This window comes from Papio anubis, chromosome 13, assembly GCF_008728515.1.
Source record: "Papio anubis isolate 15944 chromosome 13, Panubis1.0, whole genome shotgun sequence".
In the NCBI taxonomy this organism is placed as follows: Eukaryota; Metazoa; Chordata; class Mammalia; order Primates; family Cercopithecidae; genus Papio; species Papio anubis.
The window spans coordinates 1,613,340-1,628,041 of record NC_044988.1 but is presented as its reverse complement, the minus strand read 5'-3'; positions in this window follow the sequence as shown (position 1 = coordinate 1,628,041).

Below are 14,702 nucleotides of genomic sequence, written 5' to 3'. Positions count from 1 at the left end.
TGATCTTGGCTCACTGCAGCCTCCGCCTTCCGGGTTCAAGTGAGTCTCCTGCCTCAGCCTCATGAGTAGCTGGGATTACAGATGTGCACCACCATGCCCAGCTAATTTTTGCATTTTAGTAGAAATGGGATTTCACCGTGTTGGCCAGCCTGATCTTGAACTCCTGACCTAAAGTGATCCACCCGCCTGGGCCTCCCAAAGTGTAGGGATTACAACCTTGAGCCACCGCACCTGGCTTTATTTAAGAATCTAGATAATGTTTCAATTTTCATTTAAGAACTTTAGTAGTTAAAATTGTATTTGATTTTTGGTTTTTAAATTGATGCATAATACACATACATATTTTGGGGATGCAGGTGATAACTTTATACATTTGTGTAATTCATACAGATCAAATCAGTGTACTTGGAATATCCGTTCCTTAAACACGTATCTTTCCTTGAGGCCAGAAACATTTGAATTAGTCTCTTCTAGCTATAGGGAAATGTGTCTAGATTATCGTGGACTGTAGTCACCCTATTGATCTATCAAACAGCAGGTCTTATCTCCTCCGTCAAACCAGATGTTGGTACCCAGCAGTGAAATTTTAAAGCTCAATATTACAGTGTGATAAGAATGACCTCTCAGCGCCGTCCCCGGGCAGGGTGCGCCTGTGGTCACAGTTTTCAGATCCGCGGTGGAAACAGAAGTCCGTTTCCAAGAAACCAGTGGGGCAGTGCAATGTGCTTTGGCAGCTTAGTCAGCACCAAGTCAAGCAGACGATGCTGGTACCTGAAGCAGATCAACGGGACGGTGCCACGGCGGGTTACCAGGTAAGAAGTGAATGCAGATGTGAGTCAGCTTTCCTTCCTTTAAGCCGGTGGTTCTAGGGGTGATTCTGCCTCCCAGGGGACATTAGGCAATGTCTGGAAATTGGGAGAGTGTTGGTTCCGACGTCTACTGGGTAGAGGTCAGGGGTGCTGCTAGCTTTTTATGATGCACGGGACTCTCAGCCCCTTACAACAAAGAACCACCTAGTCCACAATGTCAATAGTGCTAACCGCAGTAGAGAAACGCCGCTCTAAACATAGACACAGTGGTCTCCCTAGCTGCGGTTTTGCCTTCAGCCGTTTCAGTTACCCACGGTCAACTGTGGTCCGAAAATAGGTGAGTACAGTACAATAGGATACTTTGGGAGAGAGAGAGACCACATTCACATAACTTTTATTACAGATATTGTTATCATTGTTCTATTTTATTATTAGGTGTTGTTGTTAATCTCTTAGTGTCTTAGTCTTAATTTATAAATTAAGCTTTTCCATAGGTATTTATGTATAGGGGAAAATGTAGTACAGTTTTTCGTCTGTATACCTGAGTTTCTCACCCCTCGAACACGGTATCTTTGGTCCTGGTTTGGTTAAAAGAATCCGGGCATTACTTGCACGGGTCTGGTGAGGGCTAGACAAAAATCCCTGTAGAAGGATCGGTGTCACAGGGACACTAACCCAAGAGGCCAAGTCTGTCCTGCCGTCAGGAAGGGTCCCACTGGGGAGAAACAAATGGTTTCACGCTTCAAACATTTTCAAGTGGGAACGTGAACTACCCGTGCTGTCTGACAACCTGTGTTGTATATGTAGGGTCCATACTGTCTGTGGTTTCAGGCATCCATAGGGGGTCTCGGATTGTTCCCGCAGATAAGGGGGGGCTACTGCAACCGCTAACATCAAGTGTTCTCCTCTCCCTACCACCCAGACTTGAAGGTGTGGTTGCAGGAAATGCAGCAGCCCTGGAAACAGAAGCTGCATGCTCTGCTCGCGGAACCTTCTGGGCACGTCAGCAGCAGGCTGCAGGTTGCTGCCTTCCCTCGGCCATCTTCATTTCCGATAATTTGCATGCATTTGAGGAAAAAATTGTCCTCAAGTGTTGGATCTAAAAATTAACAGTGGAGCACTGGAATAGGCTTTTAAGCTAACACTGTGTCTCTAAATGTCCATGCACCTCAGCACTTCTTGCAGGCAAGTTAATCCCAGCACCTTTCCTGCTGGGAAAATAGGAGGCTCTAAAGCAGGCGGAAGAAGAAAATAAGTGCTTGCCTCCCAAAGTCCATGGAGCAGGTCACTTCTTCAGCACCTTCCAGCAAATGAGCTGCATTCTCTGCAAGCAATCTTATGCCAAATTGGCATTGCTTCCCGCATGGTACAATTTTAAGGCTTTTTCTTCTTCTTCAAGGAGGCTTTGAACACGGAATAGCTACTGTTCCAGTTTATTGGAACATTTTGTAAAATTACATGATAAGGCGGTTCCAAAATCTCTTCTATGTCATGTAGTTTATCTTTGGATAAAAAAGAATGATGAAAGCAGCCCACTCGCTGAAGATTACAGGCAGCAATTCTGTGCCATAATTGCTTTCTCAACACAGAGCTGAAGAGTGTGAACAAACCGTGGGATGCTTGTGATTCCCGAATCACTTGTAGCCTTCACCATGTTTGTTCCGTTGCTGGAGACAATTGCCCGACACTTTACTTGACGGACTTTTCATTTCATAAATATTTCTCCAATAAGATTCCCTTTACTGGGAAGAACCACAGCCTCTTGGCAACAAAATAAAGATGAGCGCACGCAGCCTCACCATTAATCCACCAGGCTGTCAAACTGATGGAAAGAATACAAAAGCAGCACATTTAATAACACCATTAAACTTTGAGCACGCAGCTGAACGTCATGCAGGAAGAAAGCGTTTCCATAACACGGTTCCTGGAAAGAACGTTGTACCTAATCGCTTGAGTACATTACAAAGGTTCTTTGTCTTCACCCACTGAATACAGTTGTCAGTGGGTAACATTTTGAGAAGCTTTTTGTTCAAACGTTTGGTTTCCACAGAGCTGAAACCCTCGGGAATTGTGTTTTTAAAGAATTCATGTGAATTCTATTGTTCTGAATCTGGCTAGTGAAAATGTGTACTGTGGGTGCCGCGTTCTTCCTGAGTACCTCTTCATCCTTTTATCTTCTGTGTTATCGCTGGATCCATCATGATTCTCCAGACATCTGTCGTGATTTTTTTGGACTTGTTTTCCTCCTTATGAAATTTCGAGGTGACAAAGATGAAATGCTGCTTGCCATTTATAGATAAGAATATCTAAATCGGGGGTGTCCAATCTTTTGGCTTCCTTGGGCCACATTGGAAGAAGAATTGTCTTGGGCCACACGTAAAATACTCTAACACAAATGATAGCTGATGAGCTTTAAAAAATCGCAAACAAATCGCATAATGTTTTAAGAAAGTTTACAAATTTGTGTGAGGCCACGTTCAAAGCCATCCTGGGCCACATGCTACTTGTGGGCCGTGGGCTGGACAAGCTTCATCTAAGTAGAATATTTTCTTGAAAGACTAATGGCTTATGTGAAATTAAGTAACCAAAAATTAAATGTAGTTCTTAAAGTTTGTTTAGGTTAATATTATCAATGCTCCCATTCAAATAATTCATCAAATATTAGAATTATAGTATCATCTAGTGATTATTTTCCTCTGTATTACTGAAATTTTTATAATTGATTATTGGCATTAAAAAACAGAGTTCTTCCTAAAGTTGCTTAGCTAACACCCTCTCTTAATATTTGTATTAGCAATGTATTTCCCTACTTAATCATTGGAAAGTTGTTAATAATTTTTATGTGAAATGAATGGTTTTCACAAACTATACAATTTATTTCTGCATATAACTACTCTTATTGGTAATCATTCATTTATTTATCAACTGGCGGAAGAATTTAATATTAAAACACACAAGGAGGCTGGGTGTGGTGGCTCACGCCTAAAATCCCAGCACTTGGGAGGCTGAGGCAGGAGAATCATCTGAGTCCAGGAGTTCAAGATCAGCCTGGGCAACAAAGTTAGACCCCATCTCCACATAAATAAAAAATTAACCGCATCTGTAGTCTCAGCTGCTTGGGAGGCTGAGGTGTGAGGATGGCTTGAGCCCAGAAGTTGAGGCTGCGGTGAGCTGTGATCATGCCACTTGCACTCCAGCCTGCATGACAGTGTGAGATCCTGTCTCAAAAAAAAAGCAAAAACAAACCAAAACAAACAAACAAAACACAAAAAAAGATTTATTCAATGTTCTATTCAGAATGCACAGAAAGTGAATAATCAGGTATTAATTATCAGGTTAAATGACAGGTCTTGCCTTGTTCGTACCACTGTTGTGACACTGATTAGATACGATGAGAAGCTACGGGATCTCACAATTATTGATCACGTCCAATATTAAGATCACACAACAGTAGACTCTAAAACTACGTTAGTGTATCCTCTCAAATTGTAAACTAGTAGTGTCTTTTCAATTTTGTTTTATTTGCATAGATATACTGAGGGAAAAAGAAGTATCGCCTTGTTTTCTCTTGAGGTGGGTTAAAATTTAACAGTTTTTAAAAAAAATGTTCCAGGGACTGTGTGGGTCTCTGCTTAGGAGAGCTCATCCTGTGATGCGAAACTAGGAGGAACTTTGTGCTTCCAGAGTTGTGGGGGCCGAGTGCCCCACTGGGAGACAGTGGGTGGACAGACACCCCAAGACTAATGGGAGGACAGAAGTCTTGTGCTCACACAGGGTGGAGAGGAGGCATGACCCCAGGTGGTGGGTGCTGGGGTGGGTAATTATGCTGTGGCTTTGGAATAGCAGCAGAGGTCTTTGGGGCTCAGTCAACGGTCAGCAGAGAGGACAATTGTGAGGGGTCCTCATGCCATCTTGGGTGGAGTGTCTGCAGATGGTGAAGAACTGCAGTCCAGTGGTTGCAGAGCCTTTACATGATGGTGCCACTGTAATAGCAGTGACCATCCTGCAGCAGGGACTATGTCAGCCCCTCTCCCCAGAAGCACGATAGGCCAGGGTTCTGAATGGATCCAATAGAAGGCATAGGATGGAACCCCAGAATGGCCGACACTGGCCTTATCAGGCTCAGCCAGGTTTAGTTATGATTTAGAATAAGAAACGTGATGTCTCTGGTACCCAAATACTATGGAGCTGTTAACACCCATCGCATGTGTGCATGCATGCCTCCTGAGACAAACCACACTACATATACATCAACATAGTAGAACTGGTTTCTCTGGGTGGAGGAATCGGGAGATTTTAGTTTTAGTTGTAATTTTCCTACGTTATTTATTTTCCAAAATCCCTAGAACAAAAGTTCCAGAATCCCTAGAATGTATACAATTTATAATCCAGAAAAGTAATTCTAATAAGCCAGCTGATTACTTAAAAATAAAGAAAATCTACAGTGATTAAGACATTCAGAGTAACAAGAATTATGTCCCATTGTCTATTGCACCTCTTTGTCCCAGCATAAAACAATGGCTGCTGTTTTTGAGAACCAGGGCACTGTGCTAGGCATTGTATGGTCATTATCTTAATTAATCTTTCAACAATAAGACAGGTACTATTATTATCCCCCTTTTAAAGTGAGGAAAAATTATAAAAACATTCTTGAAAGAACTAAAATAAGATGTGAAGAAATAAAGAGACAGTCGAAAGACCTTGGAGACATCCATAACCTTGCACATAGCAAAGGTTGTCTGAATTGCTCTGTAAAGAGCCAGATGAAAACTATTTTAAGCTACACAAGCCACGGGGTCTCTATGACAATTGCTCAGTTCTGCCAGGCAGAAGCAGCCATTGACAATATGTAAATGAATGCGTGTGCTGTGTTGCAATAAAACTTTATTTGTGAAAACTGGCGATGGCTCGAGTTGGCTCATGGGCTGTAGTTTGCTGACCTTGCTATAGAGAAAGACAATGTCATAATATAAAACTTTCTAAAGTGACACTTGATTAGAGCAATTCTTTTTTTTTTTTTTTCTAATTATACTTTAAGTTCTAGGATACATGTGCACAATGTGCAGGTTTGTTACATATGTATACATGTGCCATGTTGGTGTGCTGCACCCATTAACTCGTCATTTACATTAGGTATATCTCCTAATGCTATCCCTCCCCACCGCCCCCCCCTTCACCACAATAGGCCCCGGTGTGTGATGTTTCCCTTCCTGTGTCTAAGTGATCTCATTGTTCAATTCCCACCTGTGAGTGAGAACATGTGGTGTTTGGTTTTCTGTTCTTGCGATAGTTTGCTGAGAATGATGGTTTCCAGCTGCATCCGTGTCCCTACAAAGGACAATGAACTCACCCTTTTTTATGCCTGCATAGTATTCCATGGTATATATGTGCCACGTTTTCTTAATCCAGTCTGTCACTGATGGACATTTGGTTGATTCCAAGTCTTTGCTATTGTGAATAGTGCCACAGTAAACATATGTGTGAATGTGTCTTTATAGCAGCATGACTTATAATCCTTTGGGTATATACCCAGTAATGGGATGGCTGGGTCAAATGGTGTTTCTAGTTCTAGATCCTCGAGGAATCGCCACACTGTTTTCCACAATGGTTGAACTAGTTTACAGTCCCACCAACAGTGTAGAAGTGTTCCTATTTCTCCACATCCTCTCCAGCACCTGTTGTTTCCTGACTTTTTAATGATTGCCATTCTAACTGGTGTGAGATGGTATCTCATTGTGGTTTTGATTTGCATTTCTCTGATGGTGAGTGATGATGAGCATTTTTTCATGTGTCTGTTGGCTGTATGGATGTCTTCTTTTGAGAAGTGTCTGTTCATATCCTTTGCCCACTTTTTGATAGGGTTGTTTGTTTTCTAATCAGGGATTTAGGATATTGTTTAACCTCTAGGAGGGGAAGCCTTTTAAAGCAAGACAGGGCTGGGTGTGGTGGCTCACGCCTGTAATCCCAGCACCTTGGGAGGCTGAGGTGGGCTGATCACAAGGTCAGGGGTTCGAGACCAGCCTGGCCAACATAATGAAACCTCATCTTTACTAAAAATACAAAAAATTAGCCGGGTGTAGTGGCGGGCACCTGTAATCTCAGCTAGTCAGGAGGCTGAGGCAAGAGAATCACTTGAACCCAGGGGGTGTAGATTGTAGGGAGCCGAGATTGTGCCATTGCACTCCAGCCCGGGCAACAGTATAAGACTGTCTCAAAAAAAAAAAAAAAAAAGGCAAGACAGACAACCAAAAAGTCTTAAGGGAAAAGTATGACAAATCTGACTACATAAATATTCTGATCATTTTGCATGGCAAAAGACAACACAAAAATATTGACAGACATGATGAGACTGGAGTAAATATTTGAACCACATGACAGAGGATTAATATCTCTAATACTGAAAACCTCTGAGAAATCATTAAGCAGGAAAGAGTTGGAAATTAGGTAATTTGCTGAAGTTGGAATGAAAACGACTGTCAAACATTTAAATATATGAACAACGTCACTAGTACTGTGGAGAAAGGTTATTACAACAGTAATGAGACTCAATTGTTTGCTGATCAGGTTGGCAAAAAATAGAAATACTGATGATGTCTAGTGCTAGTAAAGGTGAGGGGACAGTGATGTCTCAGCAGATGCTGTTCGAGTCTGAACTGTCATGTGCTTTGGAACAATGACTTGGTAGAAAAGGCTAAGTAGCTCTTACCCAGAATGCTTTGGCACAGAAGTGTTTCAGATTTTGGAATAATTGCATATACATAATGAGGTATCTTGGGAGTTGGATCCAAGTCTAAGCCCAAAATTCATTTATGCTTTATATACACCTTATATATACAGCCTGAAGGTAAATCTATGCAATATTTTAAATAAGTTTGTGCATGAAACAAGGTTTGTGTTAAGCACTTATGTGTGGAATTTTCCACTTGTGGCATCATGCCGTCCAGAAATTGTGGACTTTTTTTTTTTTTTGAGTTGAGGTCTTGCTGTGTTACCCAGGCTGGAGTACAGTGGCACAATCATAGCTCACTGCAGCCTTGACTTCCTGGGCTCAAGCCATTCTCCCACTGCAGCCTCCCACGTAGCCAGGATTACAAGTTCCTACAACCATGCTAAAATTTTGGATTTTGGAGCATTTTGGATTTTGAATTTTCAGATTAGAGATGCTCAACCTATACTTATTAAAATGTAAAAAGGCAAGTTTGAAATGATACATTATCTAGAAATTAAGGAAAAGAAAAATATTTCGTATCAAAACCTATGAGTTTTGGTCAAAACTACTCTGAGAAGAACTCACAGCTTTAAAAATAATGTTAGTACTTCTAAAAACTTAGTGCTTCACTTCTGTTTGATATGTTTTGCAGTTAAGACCGTTTGACCCTGCCACATCAGGGAGCTCATTGCTTCCCAGCTGTGATGAATGTGGGGCTTCCCTCTCTGCCCTGGGGGCATTTCTTCTGAGTTCTCCTTCATTATCCCTCATGCCCACTCCGGGGCTTCCTTTATTTTGGGGCCCACTGTCCCGTTCCTATGCAGCCATGTTTGTGGGGTGGGCTCTTGGCGATGGGATAGGGTGGAGGTCATGCCTCTCCTCTGATGCGTTCAAAGGTGCAGCTGTGAAAAATCATTTCCGGGCTCATGAGCAGCTGTGGTATGTGCCAGTTACTCTAGAAATACTGTGACACAGAGAGAGGTCCTAGAAATGTCTAAACTGAAAGTTAGTACGCAAAGGACCAGAGGTGAGGGTGGAGTCAGGGATGGGGTGGGGAAAAAATGACTTCTTAAGGTCCCTAAAGACCTTTGCTTCAATAACCAAGCAAGGTCAAGGCATGATTTATTACAATAAAGAAGTATAGTTCATCCACCTCCATATCAGGAAACTTCCAAATCCGGAGGGTGACCACCTCTCTCTGAACCCAGGCTCGAAGCTGCAAAAAATAAATGTGATGATTTTGTGTTGTGTCTTTCTCTGTCTTCAGAGACGAACACACATCTGTTGACTCCTTGGCCCACCCATCGATCCGCAGCGGAAAGGCGCCTGCTGAGCAATCTCCCAAGTCCCAGCAAACGCTACAGGGCCCAAGTCCCAGCAAACGCTACAGGGCCCAAAGCAAACAGAGCGCCTATCTGACTCGGATTCAGCGGAGGGAGACATGAGAAGGGAATTTTCTCCATGTGGCTCCGTCTCTAGCGATGTCACTGAGCAAAAAAAAAAAAAAAAAAAAAAAAAAAAAAGAGGCACGGTGGGAAATGCGTGGAAGAAACACTTGGAAGCCTGATCTGGACACACAAGAGATGCTTATGGGGGCTTCCGTGGTGGGAAAAGCGTTCCCTTGCATCTCAGCTTGTCTCCCCAAATCACACATGGGAGCTGTGCTGCCAGCTCAGAATGGCGGGGAGGCAGCGTCAGGCCTTGCATGACATATTTTAATTCATTTCTTATGACAACTTATTACCCTGCTCCTCAGCCTGAGCATGCAGAGGTCCGGTTTTACCTCCGAGGGAGATGGGACCAGGCTCTGCCCCCGGCCGGCTCCGGTTCCGTGTCCTCCAGCCTCTGGTGCCTCCCCTGCCTGCAGCCCAGGCCTCCCTGTGGCGGGCAAGGCCCCCGCCTTCAGGACGCCACTTCGACAGCATTGCAGGAGGAGGCCAAGGGGGAGACGGCGGACACTAAATCCTTTATGTGTGCCCTGAGTTTGGGGGAAACATTGATCTCTGAAGCATTAAAAAGTGGGCTCTTGGGTGTCATGCGTGTCGCAGGCTGGGTTCTGCGGTGCCCCTCAGGTGCCCAGGAGCCCCCTCCTCCTGGAGACGTCTGCTGCAGGCCCTGGGTGGCTGGTGATTTCCATCCCACCAGCCATCGAAAACCTGTAAACACACTGACGGCAGTCGGCCCAGGGGTGTGAGAAACTCGCAAATGAACAACAAATGCAGGGAGAGAAAGGCCAGACCAAATGGACTGATGTTTTTCACAACCACGGAGAGGTTTAATCCCCTGTCCCAAACCATATGGCACACTCCACACCAGCCGGCGAGGGCGGGGGTGACTTGGCGGCAGACCGTGGAAGCAGAAACGCAAGGCGTTTTGTTTCCTTGTGTGCGCTTTTTTTTTTTTTGCCTTTAAATATTTACTTTTTGTGTTTTGCCAGGATGCAGTTTCCATCCCATATGCACAGCAGGCTGCCTTTGCAAATGCGGGCCTGGCTCGAGGACCTGTAATAGGATACTGATTCTTTCACGTCCGGCTGCTCTTCCCACCTCCCAGGGTGATGGCGAGCAAAACCCGCTGCAGATTTCGTGTGTAGGTCCGGCCACTCCGGAGAAAGGGTAGGGGGTCTTGATCCCTGTCTCTCTTTTCCTCAGGTGCTCCGCTGGCAGGACCCCGGACCGCATCCACAGGGTTAAGTGGGCCCCTGGTGGGAAACGCTGACCTTACCAGGAGGTGGATGCCCCACTCCCCTTGCTGGGCCTGAGGCTGCGGGTGGGCAGGGACATTGCCAACCACACAGGAGAGGGGAGTCTCTGGCTTGGAGGCAGCTGATGGGGCATCCTTCGCAAACCTTCCACCCACAGGAGAGGCAGACCGGGAGCAAGGGTGGCAAGAGGGGTGGGTGGGCCAAGGAAGAGCAGCTGGAAGAGGGGATGGGGTGGTGGCAAATTCCCAAGGGAAACAGAAATGTACCATACCAACATAAATAAATGAGTCCCGGGCCGCGAGCCATGTTTGAACCAGAATAATGTAAGCAATCAAATGCTTACTGTCTCCGATTCACTCAGCCTTCCAAACACGTTACTTACCAGAAAATGGAAGGGTTTGTCATGAAGATGTGAAGTAGTTGCACAATGCTGGCCACGTGGTTAGGGGTGGGCTTGGAGCTGGCAAACACAGACGTCCTGAACTAAAAATACACAGCCCTGGCATTTTAAAAATGGTTATGAGAGATGAGGGCTGGAAGAAACATCCTGGTGTTCGCAGGACGTCTCTGAAGGGTCCCATTTGTTCCACACGCAGCCACAGGAGAAGCAAACTTCCAGAGGTGCCAGGCAGGGTGGACACTCAGCGATTTTGCAAAGTGCCTTTTAGTTGATAACATCTTCTCACTTGTCACCATGGGGAGACACTGATATTATTGTCCTTATTTTCTAGGGCAGGGCTTTTTTTTTTTTTTTTTTTTTTTGTGACAGGGGCTTGCTCTGTCAACCAGGCTGGAGTGCAGTGGGGTGATAATAGCTCATTACAGCCTTGACCGCCTGGGCTCAAGTGATCCTCCCACCTCAGCCTCCCCAGTAGCTGGGACTACAGGCAGGGGCTGCCATGCAGGGCTAACGTTTTATACTTTTTGTAGACACAGGTTTCCTCATCTTGCCCAGGCTGATCTTGAGCTCCTGGGCTCAAGTAATCTGCCTGCCTGGGCCTCCCAAAGTACTGGGATTACAGGCATAAGCCACCGTGCCCGAGGACTGCTTAAACTGTAGTGTGCATGGGTGTATCAGGACAGATTTGTGAATCTGAATCCCAGAGATCCTGATTCCGTAGGTCTGGGTGGGATCTGGGAATTCTTTTTATAAGCTCCCAGGCAATGCTGGTGCTCCCAGCCCATGAATCACATTTCACATCATACTGTCCTCAGTGAGTGATCCTCATGACACTTGTCACGTTATTCAACCTGGGTAGCTGGATCCTCTGTGCCAGTTTTCCTGCCAATACCATAGTGCTTCTTAGTCCTCGGTTCTGATGGCCAGCCATGGTGCTAAGGTCAGCTGAGCCTGGACTTGTCCTCAGAATCCTTCCTGACACAGTCCTCTTGGCAGCCACCACCATCAGCTAGAGCTGGCATTCAGATGAAAACTGCTTATCTACTTTGAGTTGGTGTAATGGGATGGTCTGGTAGTTAGAGAACCTAGGTCATTAACTAGTGTGGGGACATAGGATGAAGTTTTTAACCTTGCTGTGTTTGGTTCCTTCACCTGTAATGGGAGGGCTGGACGCACAGTTCTCAACTGGGATAATCCTGAGAGAGTCGTATTGTATTAGTCAATATGTTAGCTCAGGCTGCCGTAACAGGGTGGCTTAAACAACAGGAATTTACTTCCCACAGTTCCGGGGGCTGGAAGTCCAAGATCAAAGCGCTGGCTGATTTGGTACCTGGTGGGGGCCTGCCACTTGGTCTGCACATGGCTGTCTTCTCACTGTGTGGGTTCTGCAGGCTGGAAGTCTGAGATCAAGGTGTCAGCAGGTTTGAACTCTCCTGAGGTCCATTTCCTTCGCTTGCAGACAGCCGCCTTCTGGCTCTGTGCTCGCGTGGTCATCTCTGTGTTGTCTGTGTCTGGTGTCTTTACTTATAAGGGCACTAATCCCATCATGAGACCCCCACCCACATGCCCCCTTCTAAACCTAATTACTGCCCAAAGGCCTCACCTCCTGATACCATCACACGGGGGGAGGTTTGAACATATGAATGGGGGAAATGGGCACACAATTCAGCTCGTAACACCTATGAACAGCTTGTTCTAAACACAGCTTCCTGCGTCCTTGCTCTAGAGATTCTGATCCGGGTCCTTTGGGTGGGATCTGGGAATTTCTGTTTTCCTCTGGCCGTGATTCTCAGCCTCGGGCAGGCCGGAGAGGCTCTGGGTGAGTCGATGACTGAGTTCCTCAGCTCCTGGGCAGTGAGTAAGCCGTGGGATCCTCCAGACCCCCAACAGTGGCTTGTCTCACCTCAGCAGGAGCCCTCAGCCCACACCTCTCTGGAACACTCGGCAGAGCGCGGGAAGGAGGAGCTGCAACTTATCCCTACGCAGATCTGTAGCCCAGCACTGGGTGAGGGTGCTGGAGCAAGGCACACAGTAGGCGCATCATTCATGTGTACCGAGGGCCTCGCCTAGGACCCCTTCTAACTTCAAAACTCTTTAGAATGTGTAAATCTTGTTCAACGAGCCCTCAAAGGGGTTTCTGACGTTATTTGGGGAAAGGCAGTGCGGCCGCCTGTGTTTTTACTGTCCAGGAGGCTTAAACAACAGCGAGCACATTTACATTGCCCTCGTCTCCCTGAGCAGCAGAAAGTGACACAACTTGAGCTGTGACTGGAAAATGAATATAAACAAGCACAAAGAACAGCCCCGCCCCTGCCAGTCCTCCGGCCAGCCGCTTTCTACGGTTTCTGCTCACTGGTAAGAGCACGTGATAACTGAGGCTTCTTAGGACAATATCATGCGAGAGAAAAACAGGACACGTTTCCTCATTCCTATAATTCTCTTATTCGCACGAGGAATCATCAAGTGAGGAAAGAGAAGACAATGTGGAAAGAGTTTTCTTTATTAAAAGTGGGACTAAGAGGAAGAAATGCAAAGTAGGTGAACTGATGTGTAGCAAAGATAAACCCTTCTGAAAAAATCACGATGTGATGTCACTACTCACCTATTAGGGAAGCTAACATTTAAAAAAGGTGACAGTATCAGCTATTGGTGATGATGTAGAGAAAGTGGATCTCTCTCATGTTGCTGGTGGGAGTGTAAAATAGGATAAACATTCTGGAAAATTGTTTTGCAGTTTCTTGTAAAGCTAAACATGCCATATGGCCCAATGACTGCACTCCTGGGCATTTATCCCAGAGAAATTAAAATTTATGTCCACAGAAACTCATGCACAGGGATGTTTAAATTAGCTTCATTTGTAACAACCCCAAATGGTAAAGCGACCCAAATGTTGTTTAGTGAATGAATGGCTAAACGAACTGTGGGATATCCTCACCATGGACTACTTCTCAGCAAGAAAAAAGCACCATCAAAGCACACAGCAACTGGGATGGATCTCTCAGGAATCACGCTGAGTGCAAAAGACAACCTCAAAAAGTTTCATACTGCATGATTTTATTTATTTATTTTTCAGACACAGTTTCACTCTGTTGCCCAGGCTAGAGTACAGTGGCGCAATCTCGGCTCACTGCAACGTCAGCCTCCTAGATTCAAGCAATTCTTGTGCCTCACCCTCCCGAGTAGCTGGGATTACAGGCATGAGCCACGACGCCCAGCTAATTTTTTGTATTTTTAGTAGAAATGGGGTTTTGCCATGTTGGCCAGGCTGGTCTCAAACTCCTGACCTCAAATGATCTGCCTGCCTCGGTCTCCCAAAGTGCTGGGATTACAGGCATGAGCCACCCTGCCTGGCCTGCAGGATTTGATTTTATTTAGAGACAGGGTCTTGTCTGTTGCCCAGGCTGGAGTGCAGTAGCACAATCACACCTCACTGTAGCTTCAAACCTCTGGGCTCAAGGGATACTCTTGCCTCAGCTTCCTAAGTAGCTGAGACTCTATTTTTACTTTATACTAAATAAAAATGCATTTTTGTAGAGATGGGGTCTGGCTATGTTGCCCAGTCTGGTCTCAAACTCCTGAGCTCAAGTGATCCTCCCACTTCAGCCTTCCAAGTAGCTTGAGATTGCAGGTGCAAGCCACTGCACCTGGCAATAATTTTACAATGACAAAATCGTGGAGATGAAGAACAAGTTGTGGTTTCCGAGGGTTAAGGTGGTGGTGGCAGGAAAATGGGGAGAGACAAGTGTGGCTATAAAGAGGTAGCATAAGGATCTTTGTGATGGTGATCCTGCAATTTTATGTGTGGGTATATGCTCCAGAAAATCGAAAGCAGGAACTCCAACCGATATTTGTACACCCATAGCAGCATTATTCACAATAACCAAAGGGGAAAACAACCTAAATGTCCGTCAGTGGATGAACAAAATGTAGCGTGTGCATACAATGGAACATCATTCAATCTGAAAACAGAATGAAATTCTGACACACGCTGCAGCATAGAGGACCCTGGAAGACATGCTAAAGAGACAGGCTGGACGTGAAAGCTTCCATATTCCATGATTCTGCTTAACCGAGGTCCCT